The sequence below is a fragment of the Typopeltis vanoorti genome, chromosome 20, assembly GCF_054136105.1.
Source record: "Typopeltis vanoorti isolate ZY-2024b chromosome 20, IOZ_Tvanoo_1.0, whole genome shotgun sequence".
In the NCBI taxonomy this organism is placed as follows: Eukaryota; Metazoa; Arthropoda; class Arachnida; order Uropygi; family Thelyphonidae; genus Typopeltis; species Typopeltis vanoorti.
This window is the reverse complement of record NC_143568.1, coordinates 102,343,866-102,360,141: the sequence shown is the minus strand read 5'-3', so window position 1 is coordinate 102,360,141 and position 16,276 is coordinate 102,343,866. Positions and strand designations below refer to the sequence as shown.

Below are 16,276 nucleotides of genomic sequence, written 5' to 3'. Positions count from 1 at the left end.
TAATTCGTGACCTGAGGCTAATACGAACGCAAAGGGCAATGCTGCGCAGGGGTTTCCTGTCAAAATGCAACGACAAGCAATGGTATCGGATGCAGAGTATCACGGTGCTGAGTGGACAATGACATAAGAGCGGGAAGGTCATCAGAACCATAGAAGTTTACGACACCGAAAAGGGACTTTTTTCCTGTTGTTTCCAGAGAGTCGTATTTCCATTGTGGTCGGGAGAGGAGTGTCCGAGTGCAGTTATGTGGTCAAGTAGAATACCGACATGAGATTTAGGACTGCATATGGCAATGAAGTGAATGTAATCCAAGGAGATTATGCGGAAATACGAGGTCAGACAACGGCAGCTGAGCTACTCGAGGATCGTAGGCAATGAATCGTGACCGTATTCCCAGACCTACATACAAGAAGCAAAGGCCAGAGGAACATAGCAGCAAAAGAAAGTCGTCTAGGAAGAGACTGATATGAAATCACGAGCCACAGGAATTCAAAATATGTTCGCAAGTAAAAGCCAGAGAGATTCCGACTTCACTACCAAGTAAGAACTTTCTAATTTTGTCTAGTAGGAAGAAAATCAGTAAATTTTGTGACAGTGAATGAAAATTAACTGGAATTGTACTTTATGTAGTACTTTAGGAACTATACCATAAGATGAGATCAATTACTCTGTGCCAGAGAACATAGCTAAATTATAGAGTGTAATTCTAGAATCTGATGTTAATAGATAATTCCTGAACCTGAGTTTTATGTGATGATAATCTAACACAGTGGCACACCCAGGATTTAATCTTGGAGGGGGCTAAGTACTCAAGATTTAATCTTGGGGGAGGAGGTATGAACACTCATGATTTAATCTTGGGGGGGGGGGGGCGAGTTGAGTAAACGATTTGAGAATACACACACTACGCATTGCATACTACCTATGACTGAGCATCTGTAGTGATCTCTGGCTCTGCTCGGGCAAAAGTATTCCCAGACCTACATACAAGAAGCAAAGGCCAGAGGAACATAGCAGCAAAAGAAAGTCGTCTAGGAAGAGACTGATATGAAATCACGAGCCACAGGAATTCAAAATATGTTCGCAAGTAAAAGCCAGAGAGATTCCGACTTCACTACCAAGTAAGAACTTTCTAATTTTGTCTAGTAGGAAGAAAATCAGTAAATTTTGTGACAGTGAATGAAAATTAACTGGAATTGTACTTTATGTAGTACTTTAGGAACTATACCATAAGATGAGATCAATTACTCTGTGCCAGAGAACATAGCTAAATTATAGAGTGTAATTCTAGAATCTGATGTTAATAGATAATTCCTGAACCTGAGTTTTATGTGATGATAATCTAACACAGTGGCACACCCAGGATTTAATCTTGGAGGGGGCTAAGTACTCAAGATTTAATCTTGGGGGAGGAGGTATGAACACTCATGATTTAATCTTGGGGGGGGGGCGAGTTGAGTAAACGATTTGAGAATACACACACTACGCATTGCATACTACCTATGACTGAGCATCTGTAGTGATCTCTGGCTCTGCTCGGGCAAAAGTATCGCCCGAGCACTACTATGTTTGCGAAGTAGTGCTTGGGCAATACTTTGTTTGCCTACAAGTGTTCGCCTGCAAAGCGAAGGAAGACCGTGAGCACCGAGAGTCAGAGGGTATTCCCACCTTATGTGACCGCTAATTCATAAGTAGTATAGAAATAAAAGACATGACACAACATAAATAAAATAAAAAATAATTTTAATTAGGAAAAGATTTTTGAAAATGTTTCTAGTCTTTTTTCCTTTTTCTTTTTTGGGGGGGCAGGGCCCCTTTGGACCCCTCCCTGGGTGCGAAATTTATTCTTCGAAATTAATGCATGGTTTATTCTCCATCATCCTTGGTGGTCAACACTAACAGAACTTGCTGTATCAAGCTAGATGGAGCCGACCATGTTCTGTATGTGTGTGTATATACAGTATATAGTTGTATAGACTGTATATATTAAGAGAATGATTATGTACATGACACTACAAATCATAATGTTACATATATCGCGAAAACATCAAGTAGAAAAAACAACTCTGAAGAGCTGTAAAATTGTGAAATTAACTCACCGCTCACTAGCCATGTAAAGCACATTGTCTTAGGATGAAAAAAAAAAAAAAAAAAAAAGTTTAACCAGCGCGCCCACACAGTGACGCATGCACTGATTGGTATATATATATCTAGTAAAAGATATCATCGCTTCGGTCTGTGTAAGTGTTGAAGATGAGACTGAGTGGAAAAATGGCGGCTCGCGTGTTAGTGTTTAGTGTCGTGTGTTATTGATGGTGAATTGTGTATTTGACTGATAAGTTTTCAGAGATTTATGCTTATATTCATTAGTAATATCAGTTATTTGCTTGCCGCAATAAACAGGCATTTTACATTTTATTTCCCATACAAGGTAAGTCAACTGACTTCGCAAAGGCGATACGCTAGGCCTACTGCCATTAGTGTCGTTGTTGTATTTTAACATCTTGTTGCTAGTTGACGCGCCTATGCTTGATATTGCTGGTAGTCCTTTGCGGCTGCGGGATATTTTACAAAAACTTCTGCTGGCAGGTCTTTAGACCTGCGGGATATTTTATTAACGCACATACGCAACTAAATCGATATGAGCGTGCCTGACCTGGACGTATTTGCTGATCTGCTCGAAAGAGAGCCAGCTCTTGAACTCATTGATAAACTACAAAAGAAGTTCAAGTTGACATGGCCTACTAGCATGATTGACCCCGACACTATTATTGAGTCACTCGATAAAAAGCTAGCACTCAGTTTTATTAAAAAGCTCCTCAAAAAGTTTGAACGGGATTGGCCCGGCTACTTAAATTTGTATTCCTCACCTGAAGTTGAAGTTGAGGAAAATGAAGACTCCCCACAAGTGGAGGAAAAACTCAATCTAGTTGTCTCTACCTCTAATCCTTCTGATCAAGAAGAAACTCACGCACGTAAGAAGAGAAAAATTCTTGCTGCTGAATCAACAAATGTTGTTGGTATGGAAGAGGATGTTCCCATTTCAGATCCCTCTGTTTCCCACAATGAAAAGGTGCCACCGATTATCCTAAGGGAAAAGCAGAGATGGACAACACTCAGAACCATCATGGCAAATTCACAAATTCATTACACGTCTGCTAAAAATGCAGACGAGGGAATACGAATTCAGCCCACCACGGTGGCTGACTATAGAAACCTTACAAAGGAACTGGATACTAGAGGAACCCAATATCACACATTTTCACTTGCCTCTGAAAAAAATCTGAAAGTAGTCTTACGAGGAGTCTCTGAGGATATTGACACAGATGAAATAGTTACTGACCTTAACCTACAGGAACTACCCCCCATAAAGGTCACTAGAATGTTTAGATCAAATAAGACACCTATGCCTTTAGTCTTAGTAGAAATTCATAACATCTACAAAGACATTTATAATTTAAAATCAATCTGTGGACTCAAAATCACCACAGAACCATTGAGAAAGAAATCATCTGGGCAGTGCCACCGGTGCCAAAAATTTGGCCATGCCCAGAAGCTATGCAAAGCTCAGTTCAGATGCGTAAAATGTGGCGAGAATCACCCCACAAACACCTGCGCCAAGCCAAAAACCACCCCGGCTAAGTGCGCTAATTGTGGGGGTCCCCACCCTGCTAATTATAGAGGGTGTATGCATCATCCCAAAAACAGATGGAATGATCCCAGTCATCAATCTACCTCGTCATCTAATGCGAGAGTTCCTGAAGCTCAGGCTACTCAGTTCTCCAAGAGTGAGAACATGACAACTGGTGCTCGCCCATCATTAACTGAGCCCCTTAAGAAAACGAATCTTCAACATCAAGTAAGAACATATGCTGATGTGGCCCGCTCCAAACAGATAGTACAAACCCAGAACCGGAATACTCCACACTCAAATCTATCAGCTGTTATCACCTCTTCTCTTGCAAACATGCTCCAGGATTTCAGCAACTCAAATCCATCCTTAAGTGTCACAAAAAGATTCCTACAGCAAACCCAATCCATATTATCTGCACTCTCTGATGCATAGGAAAAAAATCGTCCCAAACTCTCTTAGGATTATCGGTTGGAATGCCAACGGTATAAAAAACAAACTATTAGAAATCCAGGAATTTAATAATAGATACAACCCAGATATACTGCTAATTAATGAAACTCACCTGAGGCCTGCTGACACCCTGAAAATCAGAGGGTATCAGATTTACAGAAACGACAGGCTTGGGTATAGAGGTGGAGGTACAGCCACTCTTATCAAAAGCTATATCAATCATCACTCAATAACCAACCCTACTACCACCAACCTCGAAATCACAGGAATCAATGTTCTCACAAACTCAATTGGGAACCTCAAAATTTTTTCTGCTTACAACCCTCCATTAAAGACATTATTGACCTCAGATCTGGATGCCATCCTTGGAGTAAAAGGACCGATCATCATCGCTGGAGACCTCAATGCAAAGCATCCTGCTTGGAACAGTAAATCCACTAACAAAAATGGTCGTATCCTTTCTAGCTACACAGGATTAAACCATGCTGTTGTGGCTGGACCTACCGAACCAACTCATCTCAGTACATCTGGCACTGCTGACATCTTGGATATAGCCATCCTGCAAGACATTAAACTACAGTACAGCCTTACATCACTAAACGAGCTGTCGTCGGATCACAACCCAATTCTACTGCAATTGGGAGAACAAGAATGCCTGTCTCCTCCTCATTCAGGCATATCGTGGGAGAGATTGTCTAAAGCACTTCGGGATCAAATAGGACCCGTCCCACACATATGCACACCAGAAGATGTGGATTCTGCAGTGACTAGCCTCACCCAACAGATTAAGTCCGCTATAATGGTTGCAACCTTCCAGAAACCTGTTCCCAAGCCTGATCGTTTGCCTGAGGACATTATGGACCTGATCAGAGAGAAGAACAGAGCTAGGAAGAGATTTCGTAACACTCGCGCTCCTCAGGATAAGACAGTGCTTAATAGATTGAATGGAGCAGTAAGAGATGCACTTAAAACGCATAGAAACGAAGTTTGGGATAAAAAGTTAGCCTCTATCTCACCTATTGATCACTCTATCTGGGGCCTACTGAGAAACATCAAAAACAAAAACAGATCCCTCCCCCCTATAATCTCAAACCAGGGCCTAATCCACACAGATGCAGATAAGGCAGAAGCCATACTTAAAAATCTTGAGGATCAGTGCAAACCATCTTATAACAACATTGATTTCAATCATCTGTATAAAATCCACAGACAGGTTAGACATGCACTAAACCTCCCGGATACCAGTGCTGATCATATTGCACCCGCATCACCTGTTGAATTATATGATATTATTAAAAAACTTAAGAACAATAAAGCTCCTGGACCAGACAGCATCTCAAACAGGGTGATCAAGCTGCTGCCTCGAAAAGCTATAGTGCATCTGACCAGTATAATAAATGCAATCTTAAGACTTCACTATTTTCCTTCCACCTGGAAACTGGCTGATGTGATTCCTATACATAAGCCAGGCAAAGACCCACACTTACCGCAGAATTATCGTCCAATCAGTCTCATCTCCAACCTGGGTAAGATTGCAGAGAAGGTCATCCTCTCACGACTCCAAACCTCAATAAATGACCTAAACATCCTCCCTAAAGAACAGTTTGGTTTTCGGCAACACCATAGTACTACCCAGCAAATCCATAGAATTGTGGAATATATCATCACCAGCTACAACTGGCGCCAGTACACAGGAGCTGTTTTCCTAGACCTATCTAAAGCATTTGATAAAATCTGGCATTTTGGACTCCTGCACAAACTTATCTCAGCCGGCATCTCACTAAAAATGGTTCATCTAATCCGTTCATATCTTCAGAATAGAACAATGCAAGTTAAAATTAACGGTTCTATATCGTCCCAGCGCCATATCTTTGCTGGAGTGCCACAGGGATCTCTACTGGCTCCATTGCTGTTTTCTGTATACATGTCAGACATCCCTCACAATCCGATGACTTCCATTTTAGCGCTGTATGCGGACGATACGGCAATACTAACCAGATCCCTCAGACCCCACTTCGTTACTAGAAAGCTTCAAGAAAACATTCTAAAGCTGGAGGGTTGGTTCTCTAGGTGGAGATTGGAAGTCAACCCCCTGAAAAGCTCAGCGGTTCTTTTCTCAAAAAGGCCAATGTCTCCTGCAGGAGATGTGTTACTATTCAATACTAAAATTCCCTGGCAGACAGAAACAAATTACCTGGGTGTAATTCTCGACAAAAAGCTATCTTTCAACCAACATATCAAGTCTGCATGTGCAAAAGCATCTAAAGCCATAGCTCAGATTTACCCGCTAATTAATAGAAATAGCAAGCTCAGCAACAGAATCAAATTGCAACTTTACCAGATGACGATTCGTCCCATAATCACCTATGCCTCTCCAGCCTGGAGCCACACCTCTAACGCTAACATTATCAAGATTCAGCGTGTGCAGAACAAGTGCTTGAGAATGATTCTGAACGCCCCGTGGTATGTTAGAAACAGCCAGCTCCATAGAGACACAAATATTCCATATATTCTCTCTTATCTACAATCCTTAGCTTCCAAGTTTTTTCTAAAGACGTCCACACACCCCAATGATTTGATTCAACAAGCTGCAGCATATGAGCCAACGGACATATTCAAATATAGAAGACCAAAAACTATATTAGCCTCCTATAACGATGCATAATCTCCATGCCCATTCAGGGCGAGCAAACTGCTCGTAAATTTTACCCTCACTGTAACCACGACAGATAGCGGGGAATATGAAAAGCATCTTGCTTCACCCTTAAAGACATAAATGTCAATTGTCAATTGTCAATCATCGCTTCGGGGACTGAGTGGAAAAATGGCGGCTCGCGTGTTAGTGTTTTGTGTCGTGTGTTATTGATGGTGAATTGTGTATTTGACTGATAAGTTTTCAGAGATTTATGCTTATATTCATTAGTAATATCAGTTATTTGCTTGCCGCAATAAACAGGCATTTTACATTTTATTTCCCATACAAGGTAAGTCAACTGACTTCGCAAAGGCGATACGCTAGGCCTACTGCCATTAGTGTCGTTGTTGTATTTTAACATCTTGTTGCTAGTTGACGCGCCTATGCTTGATATTGCTGGTAGTCCTTTGCGGCTGCGGGATATTTTACAAAAACTTCTGCTGGCAGGTCTTTAGACCTGCGGGATATTTTATTAACGCACATACGCAACTAAATCGATATGAGCGTGCCTGACCTGGACGTATTTGCTGATCTGCTCGAAAGAGAGCCAGCTCTTGAACTCATTGATAAACTACAAAAGAAGTTCAAGTTGACATGGCCTACTAGCATGATTGACCCCGACACTATTATTGAGTCACTCGATAAAAAGCTAGCACTCAGTTTTATTAAAAAGCTCCTCAAAAAGTTTGAACGGGATTGGCCCGGCTACTTAAATTTGTATTCCTCACCTGAAGTTGAAGTTGAGGAAAATGAAGACTCCCCACAAGTGGAGGAAAAACTCAATCTAGTTGTCTCTACCTCTAATCCTTCTGATCAAGAAGAAACTCACGCACGTAAGAAGAGAAAAATTCTTGCTGCTGAATCAACAAATGTTGTTGGTATGGAAGAGGATGTTCCCATTTCAGATCCCTCTGTTTCCCACAATGAAAAGGTGCCACCGATTATCCTAAGGGAAAAGCAGAGATGGACAACACTCAGAACCATCATGGCAAATTCACAAATTCATTACACGTCTGCTAAAAATGCAGACGAGGGAATACGAATTCAGCCCACCACGGTGGCTGACTATAGAAACCTTACAAAGGAACTGGATACTAGAGGAACCCAATATCACACATTTTCACTTGCCTCTGAAAAAAATCTGAAAGTAGTCTTACGAGGAGTCTCTGAGGATATTGACACAGATGAAATAGTTACTGACCTTAACCTACAGGAACTACCCCCCATAAAGGTCACTAGAATGTTTAGATCAAATAAGACACCTATGCCTTTAGTCTTAGTAGAAATTCATAACATCTACAAAGACATTTATAATTTAAAATCAATCTGTGGACTCAAAATCACCACAGAACCATTGAGAAAGAAATCATCTTCTGGGCAGTGCCACCGGTGCCAAAAATTTGGCCATGCCCAGAAGCTATGCAAAGCTCAGTTCAGATGCGTAAAATGTGGCGAGAATCACCCCACAAACACCTGCGCCAAGCCAAAAACCACCCCGGCTAAGTGCGCTAATTGTGGGGGTCCCCACCCTGCTAATTATAGAGGGTGTATGCATCATCCCAAAAACAGATGGAATGATCCCAGTCATCAATCTACCTCGTCATCTAATGCGAGAGTTCCTGAAGCTCAGGCTACTCAGTTCTCCAAGAGTGAGAACATGACAACTGGTGCTCGCCCATCATTAACTGAGCCCCTTAAGAAAACGAATCTTCAACATCAAGTAAGAACATATGCTGATGTGGCCCGCTCCAAACAGATAGTACAAACCCAGAACCGGAATACTCCACACTCAAATCTATCAGCTGTTATCACCTCTTCTCTTGCAAACATGCTCCAGGATTTCAGCAACTCAAATCCATCCTTAAGTGTCACAAAAAGATTCCTACAGCAAACCCAATCCATATTATCTGCACTCTCTGATGCATAGGAAAAAAATCGTCCCAAACTCTCTTAGGATTATCGGTTGGAATGCCAACGGTATAAAAAACAAACTATTAGAAATCCAGGAATTTAATAATAGATACAACCCAGATATACTGCTAATTAATGAAACTCACCTGAGGCCTGCTGACACCCTGAAAATCAGAGGGTATCAGATTTACAGAAACGACAGGCTTGGGTATAGAGGTGGAGGTACAGCCACTCTTATCAAAAGCTATATCAATCATCACTCAATAACCAACCCTACTACCACCAACCTCGAAATCACAGGAATCAATGTTCTCACAAACTCAATTGGGAACCTCAAAATTTTTTCTGCTTACAACCCTCCATTAAAGACATTATTGACCTCAGATCTGGATGCCATCCTTGGAGTAAAAGGACCGATCATCATCGCTGGAGACCTCAATGCAAAGCATCCACTAACAAAAATGGTCGTATCCTTTCTAGCTACACAGGATTAAACCATGCTGTTGTGGCTGGACCTACCGAACCAACTCATCTCAGTACATCTGGCACTGCTGACATCTTGGATATAGCCATCCTGCAAGACATTAAACTACAGTACAGCCTTACATCACTAAACGAGCTGTCGTCGGATCACAACCCAATTCTACTGCAATTGGGAGAACAAGAATGCCTGTCTCCTCCTCATTCAGGCATATCGTGGGAGAGATTGTCTAAAGCACTTCGGGATCAAATAGGACCCGTCCCACACATATGCACACCAGAAGATGTGGATTCTGCAGTGACTAGCCTCACCCAACAGATTAAGTCCGCTATAATGGTTGCAACCTTCCAGAAACCTGTTCCCAAGCCTGATCGTTTGCCTGAGGACATTATGGACCTGATCAGAGAGAAGAACAGAGCTAGGAAGAGATTTCGTAACACTCGCGCTCCTCAGGATAAGACAGTGCTTAATAGATTGAATGGAGCAGTAAGAGATGCACTTAAAACGCATAGAAACGAAGTTTGGGATAAAAAGTTAGCCTCTATCTCACCTATTGATCACTCTATCTGGGGCCTACTGAGAAACATCAAAAACAAAAACAGATCCCTCCCCCCTATAATCTCAAACCAGGGCCTAATCCACACAGATGCAGATAAGGCAGAAGCCATACTTAAAAATCTTGAGGATCAGTGCAAACCATCTTATAACAACATTGATTTCAATCATCTGTATAAAATCCACAGACAGGTTAGACATGCACTAAACCTCCCGGATACCAGTGCTGATCATATTGCACCCGCATCACCTGTTGAATTATATGATATTATTAAAAAACTTAAGAACAATAAAGCTCCTGGACCAGACAGCATCTCAAACAGGGTGATCAAGCTGCTGCCTCGAAAAGCTATAGTGCATCTGACCAGTATAATAAATGCAATCTTAAGACTTCACTATTTTCCTTCCACCTGGAAACTGGCTGATGTGATTCCTATACATAAGCCAGGCAAAGACCCACACTTACCGCAGAATTATCGTCCAATCAGTCTCATCTCCAACCTGGGTAAGATTGCAGAGAAGGTCATCCTCTCACGACTCCAAACCTCAATAAATGACCTAAACATCCTCCCTAAAGAACAGTTTGGTTTTCGGCAACACCATAGTACTACCCAGCAAATCCATAGAATTGTGGAATATATCATCACCAGCTACAACTGGCGCCAGTACACAGGAGCTGTTTTCCTAGACCTATCTAAAGCATTTGATAAAATCTGGCATTTTGGACTCCTGCACAAACTTATCTCAGCCGGCATCTCACTAAAAATGGTTCATCTAATCCGTTCATATCTTCAGAATAGAACAATGCAAGTTAAAATTAACGGTTCTATATCGTCCCAGCGCCATATCTTTGCTGGAGTGCCACAGGGATCTCTACTGGCTCCATTGCTGTTTTCTGTATACATGTCAGACATCCCTCACAATCCGATGACTTCCATTTTAGCGCTGTATGCGGACGATACGGCAATACTAACCAGATCCCTCAGACCCCACTTCGTTACTAGAAAGCTTCAAGAAAACATTCTAAAGCTGGAGGGTTGGTTCTCTAGGTGGAGATTGGAAGTCAACCCCCTGAAAAGCTCAGCGGTTCTTTTCTCAAAAAGGCCAATGTCTCCTGCAGGAGATGTGTTACTATTCAATACTAAAATTCCCTGGCAGACAGAAACAAATTACCTGGGTGTAATTCTCGACAAAAAGCTATCTTTCAACCAACATATCAAGTCTGCATGTGCAAAAGCATCTAAAGCCATAGCTCAGATTTACCCGCTAATTAATAGAAATAGCAAGCTCAGCAACAGAATCAAATTGCAACTTTACCAGATGACGATTCGTCCCATAATCACCTATGCCTCTCCAGCCTGGAGCCACACCTCTAACGCTAACATTATCAAGATTCAGCGTGTGCAGAACAAGTGCTTGAGAATGATTCTGAACGCCCCGTGGTATGTTAGAAACAGCCAGCTCCATAGAGACACAAATATTCCATATATTCTCTCTTATCTACAATCCTTAGCTTCCAAGTTTTTTCTAAAGACGTCCACACACCCCAATGATTTGATTCAACAAGCTGCAGCATATGAGCCAACGGACATATTCAAATATAGAAGACCAAAAACTATATTAGCCTCCTATAACGATGCATAATCTCCATGCCCATTCAGGGCGAGCAAACTGCTCGTAAATTTTACCCTCACTGTAACCACGACAGATAGCGGGGAATATGAAAAGCATCTTGCTTCACCCTTAAAGACATAAATGTCAATTGTCAATTGTCAATTATCATCGCTTCGGCTCGGTTGTGACTTAAAGAAGGTAAGATGGCGGCTCGCGTGTTAGTGTTTCGTGTCGTGTATTTTGATGGTGAATTTGACTGATAAGTTTTTAGAGATTTATGCTTATTCTTTAGTAATATCAGTTATTTGCTGCTGCCATAAACAGGCATTTTATTTTCCATACTGGTTTATCCAGGTAAGTCAACTGACTTCACAAAGGCGATACGCTAGGCCTACTACCATTAGTATCGCCATTGTTGTTGTACTTTAACATCTTATTGCTGGTTGACACGCCTATGCTTGATATTGCAGGCAGTCCTTTGCGGCTGCGGGATATTTTACAAAAATTTCTGCTGGCAGGTCTTCAGACCTGCGGGATATTTTACAAAAATTTCTGCTGGCAGGTCTTCAGACCTGCGGGACATTTTATTAACGCACATACGAAGTTAAATCGATATGAGCGTACCTGACCTAGACGTATTCACTGATTTGCTCGATAAAGAGCCATCTCTTGAACTCATTGATAAACTCCAAAAGAAGTTCAAGCTGACATGGCCTACTAGTATGATTGACCCCGACACTATTATCGAGTCACTCGATAAAAAGCTAGCACTCAGTTTCATTAAAAAGCTCCTCAAAAAGTTTGAACGGGATTGGCCCGGCTACTTAAATTTGTATTCCTCACCTGAAGTCGATGCTGAGGAAAATGAAGACTCCCCTCAAATGGAGGAAAAACTCAATCTAGTTGTCTACCTCTAATCCTTCTGATCAAGAAGAAACCCACGCACGTAAGAAGAGAAAAATTCTTGCTGCTGAGTCAACAAATGTTGTTGGTATGGACGAGGATGTTCCCATTTCAGATCCCTCTGTTTCCCCCAATGAAAAGGTGCCACCGATTATCCTAAGGGAAAAGCAGAGATGGTCATCACTCAGAACCATCATGGCTAATTCACAGATTCGTTACACGTCTGCTAAAAATTCAGACGAGGGAATACGTATCCAGCCCACCACGGTGGCTGACTATAGAAATCTTACAAAGGAACTGGACACTAGAGGAACCCAATATCACACATTTTCACTTGCCTCCGAAAAAAATCTGAAAGTAGTCTTACGTGGAGTCTCCGAGGATATTGACACAGATGAAATAGTTGCTGACCTTAACCTACAGGAACTACCCCCCATAAAGGTTACTAGAATGTTTAGATCAAATAAGACACCTATGCCTTTAGTTTTAGTAGAAATTCATAACATTTACAAAGACATTTATAATTTAAAATCAATCTGTGGACTCAAAATCACCCCAGAACCATTGAGAAAGAAATCATCTTCTGGGCAGTGCCACCGATGCCAAAAATTTGGCCATGCCCAGAAGCTATGCAAAGCTCAGTTCAAATGCCTAAAATGTGGCGAGAATCACCCCACAAACACCTGCGCCAAGCCAAAATCCACCCCGGCTAAGTGCGCTAATTGTGGGGGTCCTCACCCTGCTAATTATAGAGGGTGTATACATCACCCCAAAAACAGATGGAATGATACAAGTCATCAATCTACCTCGTCATCTAGTGCGAGAGTTCCTGAAGCTCAGGCTACTCAGTTCTCCAAGAGTGAATACATGACAACAGGTGCTTGCCCATCATTAACTGAGCCCCTTAAGAAAACGAATCTTCAACATCAAGTAAGAACATATGCTGATGTGGCCCGCTCCAATCAGATAGTACAAACATAGAACCGGAATAATCCACACTCAAATCTATCAGCTGTTATCACCTCTTCTCTTGCAAACATGCTGCAGGATTTCAGCAACTCAAATCCATCCTTAAGTGTCACAAAAAGATTCCTACAGCAAACCCAATCCATATTATCGGCACTCTCTGATGCATAGGAAAAAAATCGTCCCAAACTCTCTTAGGATTATCGGTTGGAATGCCAACGGTATAAAAAACAAACTGTTAGAAATCCAGGAATTTAATAATAGATACAACCCAGATATACTGCTAATTAATGAAACTCACCTGAGGCCTGCTGACACCCTGAAAATCAGAGGGTATCAGATTTACAGAAACGACAGGCTTGGGTATAGAGGTGGGGGTACAGCCACCCTTATCAAAAACTATATCAATCATCACTCAATAACCAACCCTACTACCACCAACCTCGAAATCACAGGAATCAATGTTCTCACAAACTCAATTGGAAACCTCAAAATTTTTTCTGCATACAACCCTCCATTAAAGACATTATTGACCTCAGATCTGGATGCCATCCTTGGAGTAAAAGGACCGGTCATCATTGCTGGAGACCTCAATGCAAAGCATCCTGCTTGGAACAGTAAATCTACCAACAAAAATGGTCGCATCCTTTCTAGCTACACAGGATTAAACCATGCTGTTGTGGCTGGACCTACCGAACCAACTCATCTCAGTACATCTGGCACTGCTGATATCCTGGATATAGCCATCCTGCAAGACATTAAACTACAGTACAGCCTTACATCACTAAACGAGCTGTCGTCGGATCACAACCCAATTCTACTGCAATTGGGAGAACAAGAATGCCTGTCTCCTCCTTCTCATTCAGGCATATCGTGGGAGAGATTGTCTAAAGCACTTCGGGATCAAACAGGACCCGTCCCTCACATATGCACACCAGAAGATGTGGAATCTGCAGTGACTAGCCTCACCCAACAGATTAAGTCCGCTATAATGGTTGCATCCTACCAGAAACCTGTTCCCAAGCCTGATCGTTTGCCTGAGGACATTATGGACCTGATCAGAGAGAAGAGCAGAGTTAGGAAGAGATTTCATAACACTCGCGCACCTCAGGATAAGACAGTGCTTAACAGATTGAATGGAGCAGTAAGAGATGCACTTAAAACACATAGAAACGAAGTTTGGGATAAAAAGTTAGCCTCTATCTCACCTATTGATCACTCTATCTGGGGCCTACTGAGAAATATCAAAAATAAAACTAGATCCCTCCCCCCTATAATCTCAAACCAGGGCCTAGTCCACACAGATGCAGATAAGGCAGAAGCCATACTTAAAAATCTTGAGGATCAGTGTAAACCTTCTTATAACAACATTGATTTCAATCATCTGTACAAAATCCACAGACAGGTTAGGCATGCACTAAACCTCCCGGACACCAGTGCCGATCATATTGCACCTGCATCACCTGTTGAATTATATGATATTATTAAAAAACTTAAGAACAATAAAGCTCCTGGACCAGACAGCATCTCAAACAGGGTGATCAAGCTGCTGCCTCGAAAAGCTATAGTGCATCTGACCAGTATAATAAATGCAATCTTAAGACTTCACTATTTTCCTTCCACCTGGAAAATGGCTGATGTGATTCCTATACATAAGCCAGGCAAAGACCCACACTTACCGCAGAATTATCGTCCAATCAGTCTCATCTCCAATCTGGGTAAGGTTGCAGAGAAGGTTATCCTCTCACGACTCCAAACCTCAGTAAATGACTTAAACATCCTCCCTAAAGAACAGTTTGGATTTCGACAACACCATAGTACTACCCAGCAAATCCACAGAATTGTGGAATATATCACCACCAGCTACAACTGGCGCCAGTGCACAGGAGCGGTATTCCCAGACCTATCTAAAGCATTTGACAAAATCTGGCATTTTGGACTCCTGCACAAACTTATCTCAGCCGGTATCTCACTAAAAATGGTTCATCTAATCCGTTCATATCTTCAGAATAGATCAATGCAAGTTAAAATTAACGGTTCTACATCGTCCCAGCGCCATATCTTTGCTGGAGTGCCGCAGGGATCTCTACTGGCTCCATTGCTGTTTTCTGTATACATGTCAGACATCCCACACAATCCGATGACTTCCATTTTAGCACTGTATGCGGACGATACGGCAATACTAACCAGATCTCTCAGACCCCACTTCGTTACCAGAAAGCTTCAAGAAAATCTTCTAAAGCTGGAGGGTTGGTTCTCCAAGTGGAGATTGGAAGTCAACCCCCTGAAAAGCTCAGCGGTTCTCTTCTCAAAAAGGCCAATGTCTCCTGCAGGAGATGTATTACTATTCAATACTAAAATTCCCTGGCAGAAAGAAACAAATTACCTGGGTGTGATTCTCGACAAAAAGCTATCTTTAAACCAACATATCAAGTCTGCATGTGCAAAAGCATCTAAAGCCATAGCTCAGATCTACCCGCTAATTAATAGAAATAGCAAACTCAGCAACAGAATCAAATTGCAGCTATACCAGATGACGATTCGTCCTATAATCACCTACGCCTCTCCAGCCTGGAGCCACACCTCTAATACTAACATTATTAAGATACAGCGAGTGCAGAACAAGTGCTTGAGAATGATTTTGAACGCCCCGTGGTATGTTAGAAACAGCCAACTCCACAGAGACACAAATATTCCCTATATTCTCTCTTATCTACAATCCTTAGCTTCCAAATTTTTTCTAAAGACGTCCACACATCCCAACGATTTGGTTCAACAAGCTGCAGCATACGAGCCAACGGACATATTTAAATATAGAAGACCAAAAACTATATTAGTCTCCTATAGCGATACATAATCTCCATGCCCATTCAGGGCGAGCAAACTGCTCGTAAATTTTACCCTCACTGTAACCACGACAGATAGCGGGGAATATGAAAAGCATTTTGCTTCACCCTTAAAGAATAAATGTCAATTGTCAATCATCACTTCGCTGCGATCATCTTCAACTGGAGTCGCGACATTTGTCTTTCTGCTGGAAACAGTGGCGCACCCAGGGAGGGGGAT

General features: G+C 41.9%; 1 protein-coding gene across 2 annotated transcripts in view; it reads right to left on the bottom strand.

Moving 5' to 3' along the window:
• Window positions 1–16,276, bottom strand: part of LOC150095728 (arylsulfatase J-like) — a 150,863-nt gene that overhangs the window by 114,831 nt on the left and 19,756 nt on the right. The window contains exon 1 of one of the 2 annotated variants that reach the window (XM_090409769.1): window positions 2,101–2,119. The exons of the other annotated variant lie outside the window; for it this stretch is intronic. The gene's annotated coding sequence lies outside the window, so the exon portion shown is untranslated. Of the gene's footprint in view, window positions 1–2,100; window positions 2,120–16,276 lie in introns of those variants that run through there. 2 annotated transcript variants of the gene reach the window in all.